This window comes from Phacochoerus africanus, chromosome 2 (assembly GCF_016906955.1).
Source record: "Phacochoerus africanus isolate WHEZ1 chromosome 2, ROS_Pafr_v1, whole genome shotgun sequence".
Classification (NCBI taxonomy): domain Eukaryota; kingdom Metazoa; phylum Chordata; class Mammalia; order Artiodactyla; family Suidae; genus Phacochoerus; species Phacochoerus africanus.
Window position 1 is genome coordinate 93,354,494 of NC_062545.1, and position 21,346 is coordinate 93,375,839.

The 21,346-nt window shown below is 34.7% G+C and overlaps 2 pseudogenes; one reads left to right on the top strand and one right to left on the bottom strand.

Annotated features, from left to right (window-relative positions):
• Positions 1-7,736: 7,736 nt before the first annotated feature.
• On the top strand, positions 7,737-8,710 carry LOC125121082 (olfactory receptor 5T1-like; annotated as a pseudogene).
• A 7,336-nt stretch (positions 8,711-16,046) lies between these two features.
• On the bottom strand, positions 16,047-16,937 carry LOC125120683 (olfactory receptor 10AG1-like; annotated as a pseudogene).
• Positions 16,938-21,346: the final 4,409 nt, after the last annotated feature.

Below are 21,346 nucleotides of genomic sequence, written 5' to 3' on the forward strand. Positions count from 1 at the left end.
AGAAAAAATAATGCAACAAATTTTCCTAGTACGTTGATTTTAATTTCTCTTAATATTTCTTCAACTAAAGAATTCATGGTTAAGTCAAGAAATCTTGGTAAATAGATAATTCTATATTGGGGCAAAATAGTTAAAAATAGTTAAATCCACATCATATTATTTCCTTGAAAAAGCAAGGATACATTCATGTGTTTTTCTTTAATAAAGAATAAGGTGTAAAACTCTGGAGATGTCACTAACATGTTTCTGCCATATGCTGAAGCATTTCCACAGAGATTTAGGCTAATCGGTAGAAGAGTAGAACAGAGAAATTCAAAAAACTGATGAAGAAAAAACCTGACCTTTTTCAGATGTCTACTTCAATTCTTAGGGTAGATCAATCTCTCCTAGTTTAGAATTTGGGGGGGAGTAAACATTAAAAAAAATTACCATACACAAAATCATACAGTATCTTTCTGTAAAGTGTCTATAGCTAATTTTTAATTAGATTAAGTTTTAAATCTGAAAAAATAACATCGATGTGTTGAATGGGTAAAATTTCTGAAAATATAAGCTAGAGTCATTCAGAAATTATTCTCCAAAGACTTTCTATATAGTACATTTATTAACCGATGTCTTTTTGAAAACAAAACAAAACATGTAATAACTAAGTAAGTAAGGAAAGGAACAAAGATATTCAAAATGATTTTTTTAGGGTGGTATTATTATGATATTGGTTATTAAATAAGTGATTCTTTATTTTCAGTAAAATGGGTCCTAATCATGCGTTTGTTGGGTATGATAGAATAATTTGCTAATAATGACATTTGAGGAAAATTTTGTTTCTTATTGTCAGGACAACACTGTAGCTATGTCAGATATTCTAGCATAAAACAACATGCTCAAGAATGAGTAAAGACAAAGGGCATACACAGTATGTATTCAATAGTTGATACACATTTGGATTATTTTCAGTTTAGTATTTTTTTCTTTCTTTGTTTTTTCCTTCCTTGCTCCCTGCCTTCTTTCCTTCCTTCCTTTCTCTCTCTTTCTTTCTTTTCCTTACTTCCTCCCTCTTTCCCTTTCTTTTCTCACTGTCTTTCTTTCTTTCCATTCCTTCCTCCCTCCCTTTCTCTCTCCCTCACCTCTTTCCATTGCCTTTCTCTCTCTTTCTTTTTCTCCTTCTTTTGTTCTTTCTTCTTTCTTTGCATCTCTTGCTGTAGAATATCAACATTTGTGTAAGTTTCATAATCATTAATATAACTTCTTTTAGTACAAAGCCAGGTAATAATCCATAGAATCATATATGGGATCTGCAAGACAACACAACTCAAAAATTTGATCTTTATCTCTGCCAGATCTGTAATATTCTAATGTTTTACTACATAAAATTTGACAGTTATTTCAACACTATTTATGAATTTATATATCTCCAGTATTAAACTCTCAACAAGCTTAAATCTATCTCTCATACCACTTAGAAGAGTAGCACTTTAAAATGTAAATATCTACAGTAATCTTTAATGATAATTAAGGCTGCCCTAGGTTATGCTTTCATATTATTTCATTATATAAGTGCTTATAAAATTCTGAAAATAATAACTTATACTCTCCAAAAGAGGGAACTGGATTTCAGGAAAAGTGAATTATCAACTTATTGGCATAGCTATAAATATCAGAGCTAGGACTATGTCCTATATCATTAGATCTCTTTTCCAGTTCTATGCATCTCCTCCTTCCCCTGAGACATCATTTTATACCAGAGGCCAAAGTGAAGCCATGTAATCATTTTTTACCATGTAGTTCATTGCACATAGAATCAGGCTTTTTAAATCACACACAAAAAGGAAATCATGTTTTCTATCCCAGAAGAGAATTAGTGTGTTTTGTCCTTGAAGCATCCCTGAGGACTTCAGGAAGAACCAGAGAACCTGGTATAAGAGTCCAAATGCTTAATATTGAGCAATTGGACTCTTATACCAAAAGAGGATAATTTTGAGTTAGTAGTTCATTTCCTCAGGTAAGATGAAAGATTTTTTTCATCACTTACAAAATGTTTTAGAGGCTATACCCATGAATCTCAAACTAGATTTTATGTTTTAATATTTACCTATGAGATATCTATTTTAGTTAACTCAGAATTAAAGAATGAATGAGGAAATTTAAGGGAACACAGTATGGGAAATAGGAAAGACTTTACATATTTAGCTCAATAGCTATAAATTTGAAAATTATTTTAATTTATTTGATTAGGGATAATAGTCAGAATAAGGGGAGTAGAAATAATTGGCTGTATTTAAGCTTTAGGAAAATTATGGAATGGAAAGAAAATCATTAACCAGCTATTGGTTATATACCATTTGATTATTATTTTTTCTCTCATGGAGGGATTTAAGTGAATTTAAAATTTATTTCACTATTTAGCTGATAACTCTAGAAGCTACATCAAAGTTTTTGTTTTGTGTGTTTTATATTAATTTCCTAATCTACTAAGCTTCATTTGAAAAAAAAAGTATCAAATATATAAACATGTTATTTTGTATTGTTTCTATGGGATGACAGTTCCAAAATTGTGGGTGTCATGATTAGCCTATAATGGGTCAATGGAAAATAGCTCAGCACACTGTATAGCAACAGAGAAATTTGTACTTTAATAATCCTGGTGCTGCTAGCAATTTACTATGTGAGCTTGCTCAGTTCATAGGTCTAGCTGGTCCTCAATTGTGTCATCTATAAAAGAATACTGAATTATTTAGTTTGCAGGTAGATATATAGATTACATGAAATAATGTATATACAATTTATAACTTCTTGTAGCCACTTACACTATTTATGGTTGCTGTTATCACAGCTTTCTTTTCCTCAAGCTTAAAGCTTGTGATATTGTTTTCATGTCAATTACTGTATGTTCCCAGCTTTTTTGAGAGTAGGACTCAAAGAGCTACTTTGAGTCCAGTTCAAAGTAGGAACTCATTTTAGTTTTCCAGAATAATGCAACTCATTTTAGTTTTCCAGAATAATGACATTGTTATAGATTTGAGATCAACTTTCTGGCCTCCTTCTGTCACAGTAAAATTAGCTAGATATAAAAACAATTAGTTCTAATTTTATTAAATATTAGTTGACAGAAGTCCTTGTTTCAAGAGCATCTTGTATGAAGTAAATCAACCGTATTTTTTTATTGGCCATTCCTCCAGTTCCTTACAGTGAAGTAGATAATTGCTATAATTGAACATGATTTGCAATAAAATACATCTTCATTCAATGTCTTGCATTACAAAACCAGAGATATCAGAGTTATGAGAAAATTACTATGGACAAAATTATCTCAGAGATTTAAGTGTTATTGACATGTCCCATATCAGGTTGTAATGAAAGAGATGAATTTTAGATGCTGTATATCATTTAATATTGGAATTTACTGGGTTTAGTCACATAAGAATGATATTTTAATGTAATGTGTATGATATAACTTAAGTATAACAAAAGAAGAGATACTTAGATTCTGGTTTGCAGTCCATTCCTAGCTCTAAGCTTTGATAAAAATTTGATTTCATAGCTCCTTTTTTATTTTGTTGGACTTAAGAAAAATTTGAAAAAATGTCATATTTCATATGAGAGAATCCTTTGCATATAATTAACACTTCAAAAAAACATATTTAATGCATCTCATAAATTACAATTCTATAGTCTGACCATGTTAATGTCGTTGAACAAGACATGCATAGAAAACTTGATGAATCTTAGTATCCTCTTATTTGAGAGATTAAAACTACTTTCCTAGGTCACACTAAGTGTTAAATCTGAGATTTCAATATAAGGTCTTAGAATTCAAATATAATATTTTTTATCTTCCACAATTGTGCTGCTTCAAACACATCAGTTAAATAAAGGTTAGAATCATAATGAAGCTAAAATTTCCCAAAAAGTATGTCAACTAACACATATATTTTAATGGATTCCTTTAGTTAGATGACCTATTGGTGCATTTTTCAAAATTTGCTTGAGTATTTTTTATTTATCCTCACTTTGTTTCTTTCTGTCACCCAAGTCCTGGTTTGTATCAGATTCTATTCAGTAAATATTTTGTATGTAGTATATGGATTCTTGAAAGAGAGGGTGAAAAAAATAAATTTTTGTTATTTATTTATTGGCCATGCCTAAGTCATGTGGAAGTTCCTATGCCAGGGATCAAACTTGTGCCACAGCAGTGACCCAAGCCAATGCAGTCACAAAACCAGATCTTTAACCTATTTCACCACAAGATAACTCAACATAAACACATTTTTAATGTTCAAACAATATAGTTAATGCATTTTAATGCTAACAATTTATTGTTTTATAAGATATATTAGTAATGCAACCATTCGAACTTAACTAGTTTTTATAATACATTTCTGTGTATATGTATGTTTAAATGAGTAATAGGTCAGTGGTCTGAATTAACAAAGAAATCAGTATTTGCCTTAATTATATATTTGCACTGTATAATTCTTCAAGGATTAAATGAGGCTTTTTCCTTAGTTTGGAAATCCCACATTTAAAAACCTATTCATTGTATGTACATATTAAGAAAAAATTTTACATGAATCTGAGAGGGATGTTCTCGGAAAATAAAAATACGTGACTTTTTTTCCCTTCTAATAGTAGTTTTAAACTGATTTGCTCATCCTCTGTTTGATGTTTGGAAGTCTCAAAATAACATAAAAATAGGTGTTTCACATTAGGAAATCATTTGATAGAACTTAGTCGTATGCACAGTAGGTTTTTCACTCTTTAAGATAAGTTTTTATCTATAACATCCAGAGGAAAAACAAAGAGTCACCATGCTGATATCTTGGTCTAAATACAACAGATACAATATTTAATTGTTTCAGTGATAGAGGCTTTAGACATAGATACTGGTGACTCTAATATTTTGATTGTTATGCACTTTTATTTCTTCATACCCCACTGAATAAGCAACAATCTTAAGGCATAGGGAGAGAGAGCAATCATAAAACACCACATTGCAGCTTATACTCTGATGTGCTTCTTTTATCAATAGCTTCTATAAATAGTTTTATTATCTATTATCAAGAGATATTTACAGTCTGCCCTTTGGATACAAAAATTCCACCTCCTTGGATTCAATCAAATGTAGATCAAAAATATTGGGAAAATAGTAATTTCCAGATTTCAAAAACGAAAATTTTAATTTGCAGTGCACCAGCAACTATTTATATGGCATTTTCATTGCATTTACAATTATTTGCATGACATTCACATTGCATTATGCATTATAAGTAATCTGTACATGATTTAATGTATATGGGAAGATGTATGTAGATTACGTATAGTCTTAGCCCATTTTACATAAGAAACTTGAGCATCCTCTCATTTGGTTATGGGGGAGGGGATTCTGGAACCACCCCACCCCTACTGAGGAACAATTGTATTTCATAGTAATTATAGAAAATTCATAAGCAATATGATACATTAAAGGCATAACCATAAATTATCTTTGATAGAAATATATCTCAAAATATACAATATTTGTAGGAATAATGAGTATATTTATAGACAAAAACTTTGAATTGCCATTAAGTTAAAATTTGAGAACCAGGGAATTTCCGTTGTGATGCAGCAGAAACGAATCCCACTAGCAACCATGGGGTTGTGGGTTCCATCTCTGGCCTTGCTCAGTGGGTTAAGCATCCAGTGTTGCTATGAGCTGTGGTGTTGGTTGTAGACATGGCTTGGATCCTGTGTTGCTGTGACCGTGGTGTAGGCTGATGGCTGTAGCTCCAATTTGACCCTTAGCCTGGGAACCTCAAATATGCCACAGGTGCAGCCCTTAAAAGCAACAACAACAATAACAAAAAATTGACAACCTATAACCATAAAATAAACTGCAGAGGCCAAAAGTTTACAATGTACTTTTATGTGTTTCAAGAAGCAAAGTTATTAAACAAAGAATCAAACCAAAACAACAATAAAACAATAATCTGCATTGTTTGCAAACTTGGTACATTTATCTACGGAATAAAGTCCATTCACCACACCCAGAAATACTAATGAAATGAGATCATAACCAGAATAGAGGACATAAAATGATTTGATTGCAAAGGCCTGTCTCATATGATACCAGAGTCCAGCTCCAGCAGCCAGGGTGTTCCTGTGGGGATAGACAGTGTTGGCGGATGCACATGGAGACAGCCTCTTTGTCCCTTCTTTCAGGGCACTGGACTGCTCAAATTTTATTAGCATGGGTAGCAGTTTATATAGACAGCTTAACTGTAACTTACATCACAGTGCTTAGATCATATTTTTAAAGGTTAAATTTTAGACTACATGGTACAGTAGATATACACTGTGTCCTAAGAATTTTAATTAAAACTGACAGATACAATGCATCATGTAAAACTATAATGGGTACAAAACATCATGCGAAAAAAACATTATATGAAAATAAGGTGATTTGGTACAAAACGTTTTGTGGTTACTCTTAGCAAGTACCACCCTTTATTGCTTTAAGCTAATCTTTAATAACTAGAAAGGTCACAAGCACAAAAATTTGACATTTACAAAAACTCATTTTTTAGATTAAAGCTTGGGGTACTAACTTCAAAGAATTATGGTCTGGGGACAGTATGAGAAAATATTTTTTTATATCAAAGGAACTTAATTTCCTAAAACGTAAAAGCTTCCTACAAAATTCATTAAAAGCAAGATTATTATTATGTTTTTTCCATCAAGAATAATGTATGTCTAACCTATTCTAACCTATTATACATTCCACAATTACCTACCTCTGAGACCTATTTTTACTTGTAACAAACTAACAAATACTTTGTTTTTACCTACATTAGATCTGAATAGGGGGAATTCCACCAAGGTGAAGCTCTTATTATTTTATTACTGTTCCAATTTTTTGTTGTTCCAACTTTATTGAGTCACAATATAGGAAAATAACAAAGAATACCAAATAACAGGAAAGGCTGAATAATAAGTTAATAACAGGAAAGACTGCTTTTTCCAAGAAGCGACTTTTATTCTTGCACTGTTGTGCAAAGCCTTCATTTTGTTGTTGTTGCCATTGCTGTCGGGTTAGCAGGTGAGCCTCATTGTTTTTAGAGCTTGCCCTCGGAACTGTGCCACCAGGTAAGCCCTTTTCCGTATTTCTAAACCTGCCCTCCGAGCTGTGCCATCAAGCTAGTTCCCTTCCTTGGCCTCTTGCATCTCCTCGGCTCCCTGCACTATGACAAGTTGAAAAATAAAAACCAATAATCTAGGACATTTTAAAGTTAAATAATTTTCGCATTGATTATGTTCAATACAATCTTATGATATAAGAGTATTTACTCCATTTTACTAATGGTAAATTGTATGCATGTTGTAGAAAATCTAGGATTAGCATTCAGATGTGTATTTTCTATTATAATATTTTTGGATTAAAAATTCCTATATTCATTTTTCTTTGTGAATTTAATATGATGTGATATGAAAAATGTAGTAAACTAATATATTGGAAATTAAATCTAATGTACATAAATTGACACTATTTTTAACATGATGTATTTAACCAATAACAAAATGAAATAATTTCTTTAATTTATTTATACAGCATAATGCATCCACTTGGACTCAACTTTATGATCACTGTCCATTCTTCACTGCAAGGAATTTCAATCTACCCTTCTAGGAAACAAACATGAGTTTGTAATTGAGTGGACTCTATTTTTGCTGGATACTGCCTTTAGAACTTAATAACTGAAATGTCAGGGTTGCCATCAGACATGGATTTATACAGCAGTTCAGATGAAAAATATGACTGATGTCACCATGTTTATATTGATAGGCTTTACAGATGATTTTGAGCTGCAAGTTTTCCTATTTTTCCTATTTCTAGCAATCTATCTTTTTTACTCTGATAGGAAATTTGGGATTGGTTTTATTGGTCATCATCGATTCTCGGCTCCACAACCCTATGTACTATTTTCTTAGTGCCTTATCATTCTTGGATGCTTGCTATTCCTCAGTTATCACCCCTAAAATGTTGGTCAATTTCCTATCAGAGAATAAAACTATTTCCTATCTTGGATGTGCAGCACAGATGTTTCTCTTTCTCACTTTTGGGACCACAGAATGCTTTATCTTGGCTGCAATGGCATATGATCGCTATGAAGCCATCTACAGGCCCCTCCTATATTCAGTTAGAATGTCACCCAGAGTCTATGTGCCACTTATAATCTTCTGCTACATTGGTGGCATCTTGCATGGTGCTTTACACACAGTGGCTACTTTTAGCCTATCCTTCTGTGCATCTAATGAAATTAGACATGTCTTCTGTGACATCCCTCCACTCCTTGCTCTTTCCTGCACTGACACTCACACAAACCAGCTTCTTGTCTTCTACTTTTCTGGCTCTATTGGGATATCCACTATATCGATTGTCCTGGTCTCTTACGGTTTCATTCTGTCAGCCATTCTGAGGATGCATTCCGCTGAAGGGAGAAGAAAAGTCTTCTCTACATGTGGCTCTCATCTAACTGGAGTGTCAATTTTTCATGGTACTGTTCTTTTCATGTACGTGAGACCAAATTCCAGCTATGCCTTGGATCATGACATGATAGTGTCTGTGTTTTATACTATTGTGATTCCCATGCTGAATCCCATCATCTATAGTTTGAGGAACAAGGATGTAAAAGAGGCAGTGAAGAGAGTGTTTGGGAAAAAAATGATTTGCTAATAAAGTATATTTTTCACATTAAACATAAAATTGAAAGAAATTGAAACATGCTTATTGTCTTCATATCAAAAAGTTATAATTAAATTATTTGTTTTCTTTAAGTTTATGAATGTCTTCCTGTCCTTCTTGTATATTTTAAAATAAAGATCATAGCCAACCTACTACCTATGGAGGCTTTTTTTGTTGTTTGGTCACACCAAGCATAAGGAGGATCCTGAGACAGAGGTCAAACCTGAGTGGTAGCTGCAATCTACATAGCAGCTGTGACAATGTTTAATTCTTTAACCCATCATGCCAGGCCAGGGATAAAACCCAAATCCCTGCAGTAACCTGAGCCACTGAGTGGGATCCTTAACCCACTGCACTAAAGTGGGAACTCCTATGCAGTTTTATATACACACACACACATACAGACACATACATATGTAAATACGCAAATACATGCACATGTATACATATATATGTATATATGCTAATACTGGAAATATTAGTTTGCTAGGGCTGACATAACAAAGTACCATAGACAGATTGTTTAAAGAACAGAATTTTTTTGTTTAAATAACAGAATTTTGGGAGTTCCCTTCATGGCACAGCAGTTAACTTATCCAACTAGGAACCATGAGGTTGCAGTCTCGATCTCTGCCCTTGCTCAGTGGGTTAAGGATCCAGCGTTGCCATGAGCTGTGTGGTGTGGGTTGCAGACGTGGCTCGGATCCCGCATTGCTGTGGCTCTGGCCTAGGCCAGTGGCTACAGCTCCGATTCGACCCCTAGCCTAGGAACCTCCATATGCAGTGGGAGTGGCTCGAGAAAAGGCAAAAAGACAAAAATTAAAATAAAATAAATAAAATTAAATAAATAAATAACAATTATATTTTCTCACTGTTCTGGAATCTATATATCTGAAGTCAGTGTAAGGGCAGCACTAATTTCTTCTGATGCTTCTTTTCTTCATTTCTTGATGGCATCCTCACTCTCTGTCATCAAGTTATCATTTGTTCTCTGAATTTATGTGCCTGAATCTCTTCTTACAAAATCAGTAGTTACATTGCCTAGACCCACCCTAAAGCCATCTTGTTCACTTAATTGCCTCTTCAAAGACTCTATCTCCAAATACAGTTACATTCTGAGTTATTGGGGCCTAAGAATTCAGCCTGCAAGTATTGGATTTATTTGCAAGTATACAAACACAAATACACACACACACACAGAGGCACACACAGGTTCCATGCTTGCATGCGAACATATGCAGAGGAATATTCACATGTAATCTTCACGTTAAATCATGTAAACTGTTAACTTTCATCCCCATATATCTCACGTTGGACAGGCTCCAGTGCAAGTATAAGTTACTTTACAATTATATCTGATAAGCAATTATCTCATCTATAGCAATATCACAGCTCATGTATTCCCAATCCACTTTGCATGGAGTCATTGGCATCTGGCTCCAGATTATATAACCCTGTGTCATCCTTACATCTACACATTTGCAGCAAATGAATCCCAGCCTTTAATTCAGAGACCACAGATTCCGTGTTCAAATTCCTGGTGTCATGACCATGCTGTTTGAGAGGATACATTTCTTTTGCTTTCATTTGTTCAGTCAACATGTCCACTAAACCCACTCTATATTACTTCCAAGTGTACAGACACTAGGAATTAGCATTTATCAAGATCATATTTAAACTTAGGAATCTTCATGGGTTTCCCTACTGGCTCTGACTCAGCTTTGACTCAGTTCTATTGGTTCTGCTTTTCTTGAGAACCCTGACTAATGCAGACTTTGCTACTGAGAATAGCTGTAGGGAATCCGAATTTTAAGGATTAATTATATAAATGTGTTCTGGCATCTCTGGAACTGGATGCCTAAGATGATTAAGCATTAGTATTATCTAAAGACACCAATGATGATTTCTAGTAATATTCTAGTAGTCTTCACTGATAGTCTGTGGTGTGGTCTGACAATAGAGCTATTCAATTATTACAATTGGTTACTTGTAATAAAGTAGAAGGATCAAGGATCGGGGTGGCTAAGTGTATGATATTTTCACACATTTTTAATCTGGCTAATTAATATAACAAGATTGATTTGTTGCTTCTAACATCATTGGGCAAATTAGGGAATGGAAAGTATAATCTCATGGCTTCAACTGCCCAACTTGAGAGCTACATAAATGTCTTCAAAGTTTCATTGCCTGCACTTATCTCTAGTAGTGGCAGAAATAAGTTTTCTGAAAATGCAATGCAGAATCACCATCCTCACAGACTATCTACTATTAAAATGAGGGCACTGTGATTGTAGAATGAAAGGAATCCTTAAAATTGTAACAAGAACATGTGAGAAGTCCCTGATGAAGTTGGGATATCGATCCTCTAAATTTTGATCAGTCTATCTGGCCAATAGATATAGTGTTACCATTCTGATCATTTTGTTGGAGATAATTCTAAAGATAACACAGATAACTCTGTACTGGCCAAGGGGAGTGTTAAGGCCTCTTCTGAGGCAGTCATTGTGCAATTCAATACTGATTCTCATCAGGACCCACCCCCAACACCCTTCTTTCCTTCTAGACCTATAACTACACAGGAGTCCTACAAAGCCCATAAAGGTGAGGTATGAAGTGTGACTCATGTAGAGGTATGCTACTCTTGCAAAGAACTTATTTCTCTAATTTATGTAGACAGTAATATGAGGAACATTTGTGGCTATTGAGGGTGAGGGACAATGGTGGAGAGAATATAATGTTAAATCAGAGCAAATTTATTGCTAGGGGTCTTCTAAGCCAAGATTCTTCTTTCATGTTGCCGATGGCAGAGTTAAAAAGAACTCTAATAGGTTTGCTTGGTTAGTTGGCTAAACAGGGAGCAAAAGGTGAGCTAATTGGTAATGGCTAACCTGCCTTGGTTTAATATAGGGAAAGTGACTCAAAGTCTTAAGGAGGCTGGGATGTTATAGTGCATTCCTCATTTAAGATCTATTCAGTCACACTGGGAGTGTGCAAAAGACATGCCTTTCACTAGCAAGGTGAGACATACATTTGCGAAGGGAGCCCCAGCATTCTTGAAGATATCATGATTGGTCTTTTCCATAGGCCAGATCTTACAAAGGTCACAGCTGCTAAACTGGGAATTCTAAACGTAGTGATTTGAACTGGATCCCAGAAAGGTAGAAGCCACCTGGCAGCACCCAACTCTCAAAAGTAAGGTGGTCATTTGTGTTCCCCTGTGACTCAGCATGTTAAGGATCCAGTGTTGTCACCACTGTGGCTCTGGTTAGAGCTGTGATGTGAGTTCAATCCCTGGCCCAGGAACTTCCACATGCCACAGGTGCAGCCAAAAAAAAAAAAAAAAGTAATGTGGTCTTTGTTACTGTAATGGACAGCAGAATCAGAATAGTTTGATTCACACAGACCTATGGCTTTGGCTATTTAATCCCGGTTTTCTTAGAAGTAAAATAGATAGGAAACCTATTAAATTCTTACTTGATCTGTATAAGCAGAAAAGTTTCAGATCAAATGAACCAAAGTCTAACTGAAGTCATTAAAATAGGTAGTCATGGGTCCTTAATTCCCAGATTTGAACCAGTTTACAGACCCATAATCCTTTTGATGAAAGGTGCCCCTTAAGGAAGCACCTAGTAAAATACCCAAAAATTTATATTTGTAATATTTACCCCAACCCTTCCCAAAGGGACCTAAAGATTTTTCCAGGGTTCCTGCACTGGGGAAAGGAAATAATCACGATTTTCTGGAACTACTGAAAACTGATGCTGAACTGACATTGATTCCAGTAGAGACCCAAAATATCACTATGGCCTTCTAGTCAGAGTAGAACTTTATGCAGGTCAAGTGATTGTTAGAGTTTTAGCTCAGATCTGTCTCACAGTGAGCCCAGTGAATCCCTGAATCCATCTTGTGCTTGTTTTCCCAGTTCCAGAATGCATAATGGAATAGACACACTTTGCAGTTGACAGACTCCCCACATTCGTTACCTGAACTGTGGAGTGAGGGGTATTATGATGGGAAAATAAAAATAGAAACCATGAGAACTGACCATGCATAGGAACATGGTATATCAAAAGCAGTAGCACATTCCTAGAGGCATTGCTGAGATTAGTGCCACTGGCAAGGACTTAAAAGATGCAGGTATCTTCTCAATATGTTCCCATTTAACTCTCCTATTCGACTGGTACAGAAGAGAGGTGTTGAAGGGCAATAGGGATTATCATAAGCTTAACCAAGTGGTGTCTTCATTCGAAGCTGATGAACCAGATGTGGTTTCATTGCTTGAGCAAAAGATCTCATACCATGGACCCTGATCTGGAGGTAATTATCTTCTCCACACTTGTCTTTGAGGCCCACCAGAAACTATTTGTTTTCTGTTAGTAAGACAAGCAATTGCAGTAATACACCTTCACTCTCTCACCTCCAGGGGTGTATAAATTCTTTGATTCTATGTGTCATAATTTAGTTTGCAGAGCTCTTAATCACCTATCCCTCCTAAAAAGCATAATATTTGTCCATTATACTGATGGCATGATGCTGATTGGTGCTAGTAAGCAAGAAGTAGCAACTACTCTTGTTACTGGTAAAGTTTTTTCCTATCACAGGATGGAAAATAAATCCAACTAGATTTCAGGGGCCTTCTACCTCTGAAATTTCTAGAGGGCCAATGATATGCAGCGTGTTGGGATCTCTTTTAAAATGACAACTGAGAATGTACACATTTATATAAATGTATGACTGGGTCACTTTGTTGTACAGCAGATGTTGGGAAAACATTGTAAATCAACTATGCCTTGATTAATAAAAAAAGAAAAATGAGTTGTTGCATCAGGCATCTTCTACAACAAAGATAGAGGCATAACTTCTAGTAGGCCTGTCTGAATTTTGGAGGCAACATATTGGAGTGTGTTCCTATGGCCCATTTACCAAGGGACCCAACAAACTTCTAGTTTTGATTGGAGCCCAGAGCAGAGAATGCTTTGCAACAGGTCCAGGCTCCTGTGAAAGCTTCTCTATCACTTGGTCCATATGTTTCTGTAGACCCAATGGTACTCAAAGTGTTCATGGCAGATAGGGATGCTATTTGAAGCCTTTTGCAAAGCCCTTAAAGGAGATTATAGCTCAAGCCCTTAGGATTTTAGAGCAAGACCCTTTCATCCTCTGTGGATAAATACTCTTCTTCTTAACAGTAAGCTCTTCCTGCCACTGGGTCTAAGTAGACACTGAACCCTTGACCATTATCCAGAAAGTTACCATAAACCTGAGATACCTATTATGAACTGGTATCATATGATTAACATGGTAAAAACGGGAGTTCCTATTGTGGCTCAGTGACTCACAAACCCTACTAGTATCCATGAGGATGTGAGTTATATCCCTGGCCTTGCTCAGTGGGTTAAGGATCTGTTGTTACTGTGAGCTGGCGTGTAGGTCACAGACACAGCTTGGATCTGGCATTGCTATAGCTGTGACAAAGGCCAGCAGTTGTAGCTCTAATTCAGCCCCTAGCCTGGGAACTTCCATATGCCACAGGTGTAGGCCCTAAAAAAAAAGTTAAGATGTTTTCCTTAAAGACACATGTGTACTCAAATAAATTAAAAGAAATATATGATATTTGATGTTTAGACTTATACTTACCATATTTTATGTTTCTTTAGTTTATTTCTAATATGAAATTTCCACTGGTATCATGTAACTGCAGGTGAAAATGTTTGTTTGACATTGCTGGTAGATCAACACTGATAAGAAGAGATTTTTTTTGTTTTCTTTTACTGAAGTTTCTTTTTCAATTTTAAATAGTTCTTAACATTTTGTCAATGTGTAACTGAAGCATAATAATAACTGCATATCTGAAGCTTACGATTTGATGTAACTTGTATGTGTACACACCAGTGAAACCATCATCTCAGACAAGACGGTACCTATCATACCTAGAAATGTTCTCATCCTCTCCCCCTTCACCATTCCCTGACCCTCACAAAATAATGAAATTGAAATTTAATTCCATTGTGGCTGGAGGATATATTCTGGATTGTTTTTTAATATTCTTTTTTTTAATTGGTGCTGATTTTGGTCTATCTTGATGAACACTTTAAAAAGATACATAAATTATTGTGCTGGGAGTTATAGATTAAACACTTTGGTCATATATTTTTATCCTAATTTTCAATATTTAATAATGTGTGTGCTTTATGCCTTTTATGATTACTGAATGACCTTTCCAAATGTGATCTATATTACTCAGCACAGAGACTTTTATTTCAGAGGAGACTCATATTGTGAAGGAAATGTCCATATATAAAGCAACTAGAAAATCTATCATGTATGGGCATTCCAAAACAACTGAAATGCAGATTCAGAATAGAAAGATACTGGGAAATTTTTAAAGTCTAAGAATAACATACAGTTTAGAGAACAAGAGAGACATCTGTATAATAGATCCCAAAACTTTAAGTAGCCCTTTGTAAATCAGTTGAAATTTTATTCCATCTTTATATCATTTGTATATGACCTTTGGTCTCTTTCTATGTGCTCTTTCATTGTCAGGAGTCTAGTTGGACTTTTTTGCCACCGGGATGGAAATATTTCCATTGTTGGAGAGGACAAGTTGGAATGGTGAAGTGATATTCTTGTATATTAATGTTCCCTTGGCCAAAGGTAATCATATAGATAAATCAAGAGTCAGTCTAGGAAGGATGACAAAAAAATGGATACAAGAAGAAATGATTTATTATTAACATGATTAATGACTCTCTAATTTTCTATTATATTATACATAATATTTATAAAATATTTCTCAATATGAACATTCATTTCCCTTTTTTGCTTAGAAAATAGTTATGCTGTAAACATCATATTACACATAAATTATTTGTATTATTACTTCTTATACTTATATCCTTATGTATTCAGGCTTTTTTATTTCCTGTGAAGGAATCACTTAGTAATGACTCCGTTGCATCTAAAAGTGTTCTGTTTCTTTAATAATGCTATTGTGGTATAGAGAAAGGCATTAATAAAATAGAAAAATGGCATAATTTCAATCATAGACCATACTGCATATCACATCATCTGGTTTAGTTACATGTCTCTATTCACTAGTTTACAATGAAGGGGAAAACTGATCTTTAAAACTAAAACATTGTAAATAACGTCTTACTTTTAAAGGTAAATAAACACAACTGCCATAACTGAGGACATAAGGTTCTACTAAAAGGAAATTACATTTTATCTTACTAAAAATTTGAGAACATTACTGAAAAGTAGATTTCAATTAAGTCTATATATAAATTAAATACATGAAAGAATAATTTGTGTTATTTCAAATGTCTCACAATGCTGATAATTTGGGAAGAAATTTTCTCATTGCCTTTTAACGTCTTTGTTCCTCAGACTGTATATCATAGGATTAAATGTTGGGGTCAAAATTGTGTAAAGTAGAGAGAGCAGTTTGTCTATTCCTTCATACTGATGAGATTTAGGTTTTAAATAGGTGACAGTGGCTGATCCATAGAATAAAAATACGACAATGATATGGGAAGAGCAAGTGGAAAAGGCTTTGGTTCGTCCTGTTTTTGATGGCAACTTCGAGATGGTAGAGATAATTTTGACATAGAATCCAAGAATCAACAGAAAAGGAAGAGTGACAAATAATATTCACAAAGATATCTCCACAAGCCAGCTGCAATAATGGGGGGATATCACAGAAGAAGTGATTGATTTGGTTAGAACCACAAAAGGGGAGAGAGAAAATCTGGCATGTTTGTCCTATCTGGACTGGAAACCCACTGATCCAGGAGGCAACCACCAGCTGGACACAGACCTTGTGGTTCATGACTAAAGGATAATGTAATGGGTTACAAATGGCCACATAGCGGTCATAGGCCATCACCGCCAGAAGGAAACATTCTGTGACTCCCAGCATAAGGAAAAAACACATTTGTGTAGCACAGGTTAAAAAAGAAATAGTTCCTTTCTGGGTCCAAAGGTCCATGAGCATCCTGGGAAGAGTGACCGATACATAACAGATTTCTAGGAAGGAAAAATTACTGATGAAAAAATACATGGGGTTCTGAAGAGTGGCATCTACTTTTGTTATTAGAATAATGATGCCATTCCCCAAAAGGATAATCAAATAGATGACTAAGAAACCCCCAAAAAGAAACCAGTGAAATTGGGGAATATCAGAAAAGCCCAAGAGAACAAATTCCATCATGATTGTAAGATTCGTTTCTGTAATTTTCAAATTATTTTCTCTCTGTAGATTTACATTTCTTGACTGCATTTTCTTCTTTTATAATTGGATCAAGACATGGGTTTTGGTTGTGATAAATTCTTAGTTACTTTGTAAGACTTGTGTTCTGTGATTCTGGGAGATTTGATGTGAAACCAGGAGCTATAAACTCATCTGCAGAAAAAAAATCAGTGCAATAAATAAGTTGCTGAAATTATGTTCCATGTTAGATCTGCATTTTAATTATACCATTATGATCCAAATGCCTAGGTATTTTAATTTAAATTATGATATGAGAAGGGAGTATGCAGATGACATATTTCTTTTGGTCAAAGCTGAAATTCAGCCATTAGTTGACCACTTTCATGATTTTCTTTACCAGTCAATCTGGTCCGTAACATGATATCCACCCTATAACATCTAACACAATATTCCACTGACTATTTATATGTCTTTTCTACCCTTGACACTACATGCAATGATTCAATCTATAAAGAATACAGGACAAGGCTCTGCCTCAATATGTTACTCCATAGATGCTTCTGAATTAAATTAAAAATAGAAATTACAATTAGAATTGGTATTTTCCAATAAGCAAGAAGAGATGATTAAACCTATAAGAATATAAAAGCCAATTTTTTAAAAATTTTCAACAGCATATGTTTCCAGCAATACTTATTCTAATCTTCTGAATTAAAGTAGATTGCATTGCTTAAGAAACATAACTTTCGGCCTTTAACTGCTTTAATTATTAATAATATTTGGAAATAGTGCTTTATTTCAAGCCAAAATTAATTGTTTCTAGGAAAAAGTAAGATCAATAAATAAGAAGTTCACCAAAGTAGTCAATACTCTGTCTAGCACCCTCTCTGTGTACGACCTGATTTGTTTGGGTGCCATAAACAATACTAGAACATGGGCTACGAAAGTTGAACCAAATGTTCTTTTTCAGGAGATTATAATTTGAAAGAAAGAAATGCTTCACAAAATCCGCAACAGAAGGACAACCACTAATAAGAGGTTATTCATTCGCATAGAAATCTTTTACCCATAATGGCAACATTTACTTTATCATGAATATAGTAAAATATTTAATTAACTTAAATGCAATAAATCTCCTTTGAGTATAGTTCTCTTAATACGTTATTTCTTAAAATGAATAAACTTAACATCTTTATCATTATTAACAATATACAAATTAGAAATGTATATATTTTTAAATGCTTTCATCACATTAACTTTTTAATTCTAAAAGTCAGAAATCTACCTTAAATCCTGGTAATTTAAATAATGAATACAATTCTGGCCCATATTCATGAGTTTAGTTGTATGATATAATTTATTGAATCTTAATCATTAAATTAATAAAATTATCATGAAATACAAAATAATATCAAGATATTTACCACTTTTCGATTTGGCTGATATAGCTTCTTATTGATAAGTATTTATAATACTTTAAAGTATTAAGTTGTTTATGATCTGTAAGATTTTTAATCAAGAAGTACACTTGCTTTTAAAGAGCAAGTATGTTTATGAAGGAAATAGTCACTTCTTCCTCCTGAGAATATTTCTTTTCCCTCTTAACATCTAATTGCTAGTTGAATGTTCTTATTTGCAATTAAGTTGGTGTTTATGCAAACAGTTCTTCCATGATAGATCAGACTTTCCACCAGGCTCTCCATAGAATATGATTGCATACACTCTCCAATTCCCAAATACAGTCAGAAGGCATTGATGTCCTAGAAGAAAAACTATTCATAATGGTCCAACATTACCTGCAGGAAAATGTTCAAATTCTTTATCAGTTGATTTCTTACCTGGGTTATTTTATTTTCTATAACTCATTTGAATAGCCCTTCTCAGCCAATTATTCATTGTTATCATCTGGACATGTTCTACTTCTTTTTGCAACTGTAAGAGGTGCTAATTTTCTTTGAAGAGGGTCTTATTTGTGTTTGTGGGATAAATTTTGTGAAGACAGAGGCAATTCTGTGTTATAAAAAATAAGATTATTTTACTCAAATTATGATTTTCTCTCAGACACTATGGAAATCACTAAATATCCCCACCCAGCTTATTAATGGATTAAAAGATTAAGAAAACTATTATCTATAATTTTTGTTCTAATGAAAAACCCATCTTTCTCATAGCAACATTTAGTAATTTAACATTTCTCAATCAACGCTCCTCCATTTTTTTTTTTTTTGTCTTCTGTCTTTTTAGGACTGCACCCGAGGCATAAGGAGGTTCCCAGGCTGAGGTCAAATCAGAGCTGGAGCCACCACCCCACACCACAGCCATGCCAGATCCCAGCCACATCTGCAACCTACACCACAGTTCATGGCAATGCTGGATCTTTAACCCATTGAGCAAGGCCAGGGATCAAACTCACATCCTCATGGATACTAGTTGGGTTCATTAACCACTGAGCCATGATGGGAATTCCCCTCTTCCAAACATTTCATTAGGAAAATCATTTCAAACATGAACCTAATTATTTCCAACCTTCTCTGACTCTGACTGCTTTACATTTGATCAAGTTTTGCTATTGTTCCTGTAACATAGTCATTTTCCATGCCTGAGGTTCTGCTCATCTTTCTATATCAGGATAATATTTCTTCCAACTTTGCTTCTATATGTGCATGTGTGTGTGTGTGTGTGTGTGTGTGTATTATATATTAAAGTAACAAATTATACTCTCTTTTAATTCTTTCACTACACTTTCCATGATGCTAGGTGCATTCTTTTTTTATTTTTATTAGAGTATAGTTGATTTACAGTCTAGTGTCAATTTCTGCTGTACAGTGACCCAGTCACCAGTCATGTATACAGGACCTGAGAAGCTTCCATCACTACCTCCCTGATACATGTATGTTGCCAAGTCAGGGATGGAATCCTGGAATCTAAAAGGTGATGTTAACTTATACCGCAGCTTCAGTAATGCAGGATCCTTAACATGCTGCCAGAGGCTGGGTATTAAACGGGTGTCTCCAGAGAGACAAGCCATATCATTAACTCACTGTACGACAGTGGGAACACCAAAACCATGTGGTTTTATTTTTTATTATTTTTATATCTCTTTTTTATTACTCAAAGGAATTTATCATATCTGTAGTTGTATAATGATCATAACAATCTGATTTCACAGGATTTCCATCACACAGCCCAAGCACATCCCCCCACCCCCCAAACTTGTCTTCTCTGGAGACCATAAGTTCTTTGATGTCTGTGAGTCAGCATCTGTTCTGCAAAGAAGATCAGTCTGTCCTTTTTTCAGATTCCACATGTCAGTGAAAGCATTGTATGTTGGTGTCTCATTGTACGGCTGACATCATTTAGCATGATAGTTTCTAGGTCCGTCCATGTTGCTAAAAATGCTAGTATTTCATTCTTTTTAATGGCCAAGTAATATTCCATTGTGTATGTGTACCACCTCTTCTTGATCCACTCCTCTGTTGATGGAAATTTAGGTTGTTTCCATGTTTTGGCTATTGCAAATAGTGCTGCACTGAACTTCAGAGTACATGTGTCTTTGTGAGTCGTGGTTTTCTCTGGGTAGATGCCCAAGAGTGGGATTGCTGGATCAAATGGTAGTTCTATGTTTAGTTTCCTGAGGAGTCTCCATACTGTTTTCCACAGTGGTGGCACCAATTTACAATCCCACCAACAGTGTACTAGGGTTCTTTTTTCTCTACACCCTCTCCCTCACTTATTGTTTGTAGACTTTTTGATGATGGCGATTCTGGCTGGTGGAAGGTGGTACCTCATTTTGGTTTTGAGTTGCATCTCTCTAATAATGAGTGATGTTGAACATCTTTTCATGTGTTTCTTGGCCATCTGTATGTCTTTGAAGAAATGTCTGTTTATGTCTTCTGCCCATTTTTTGATAGGCTTGTTTGTTTTTTTGGTATGGAATCACAGAAGGTGTGTATAAATTTTGAAGATTAATCCCTTGTCAGTCTATTCACATGCAAAGATTTTTTCCCATTCTGTGGGTTATCTTTTTGTGTTGTTTAGGGTTTCCTTTCCTGTGCAGAAACTTTGAAGTTTGATTAGGTCCCATTTGTTTATTTTTGTTTTTACTGTCATTACTCTAAGAGGTGGATCTGAGAAGATGTTGGTTTATGTCAGTGTTTGGCCTATGTTTTCCTCTAAGAGTTTTAGAGTGTCTGGTCTTATATCTAGGTCTTTAATCCATTTTGAGTTTACTTTTGTGTATGGTGTTATGAAGTGTTCTAATTTCATTCTTGTACATGTCACTGTCCAGTTTATCCACAACCACTTATTGAACAAGCTGTCCTTTCTCCTTTGTATATCCTTGCCTCCTTTGTCATAGATGAGTTGGCTGTAGTTGCGTGGGTTTAATTCTGGGCTTTCTATCTTGTTCCACCGAT